The sequence below is a fragment of the Pseudorasbora parva genome, chromosome 24, assembly GCF_024679245.1.
Source record: "Pseudorasbora parva isolate DD20220531a chromosome 24, ASM2467924v1, whole genome shotgun sequence".
In the NCBI taxonomy this organism is placed as follows: domain Eukaryota; kingdom Metazoa; phylum Chordata; class Actinopteri; order Cypriniformes; family Gobionidae; genus Pseudorasbora; species Pseudorasbora parva.
Genome location: NC_090195.1, coordinates 13,941,986 through 13,943,015, shown reverse-complemented (window position 1 = coordinate 13,943,015; position 1,030 = coordinate 13,941,986).

Here is a 1,030-nt window from a genome sequence, read left to right as displayed (position 1 = left end):
CCTCTCATCATAAACTTCATTTGCACTTCAGACGTTATCTATCTAATCAGATGCCCTGGGGATGCTGTGATTACAAGCCTATCTAACAGTAATCAATAGAGTGGAAACCAGTGGATGGTTGGCAGTTTGTGAAGTATAATCATACACAGGTCTCATCTGCATAATTCCTCTCATTCTGGACATGGTTTTATCAGCTCATACTTTTTTATTACATGCTAAACAACTGATTATACATAAGGGTTTCTCCCACAAGGAATGTTAATTAATTAACTTGATGACCCATCTTAAGGAATATCTCATTAACTGTGCATTCAAGAGTTCAAGAGAACGTTTCCAGTTTCACATAATTATACAACAGCTAATGATATTCTCAGATATTAACCCAGGTCTATAAAGAGGCAGAGGTCTTTCCCCTGATTAACTAACCTTGTTAGGTGTCATTTTCCACATCAAGGTGGAAATAAGTGATGAAAAAAGACAGATTGGCTTCGTGTACCTTCGGGAATGTCTGACATGTATGACACCAGCCACTCGCAAAAATAAGAAAAAAAGCTAATTCGAATTTCTTCATTGAGTAGAAAAGAAAATACAGGTGACATTCAATTACTCATGATTTTTTGACAGGCTGCGTTCAATTAAAAAAGTTAACAAGATATAGATTTGTATGAACTTTGGTTCTCGGGAAGCTTCCCATGCCAGTGCTGTCATAGCAAATACACTATTAATTTAATTCCAGGCTTTTAATTCTAATCACTGAAGTATAAACAGGAAAAAAACACTGATGGATCATAGGCAGTCAACAGTATGATATTTTTGGCCGTAACTGCATTCAATCTAGCTCATTTCATTCATAAAAGGATGTGAATTATGGGCTGTTATGAATAGAGAGTGCAGAAATTAGAAATCAAATCCTGCCTGACTTTATTCTTGCCCTGCAATCTATGCAGATTAGACAGGGGCAATTTAGTCGCTGCTGCCATGCTCATTTTCCTGCCATTACACTGGAATGAAGTAAGACATTCCATTATTA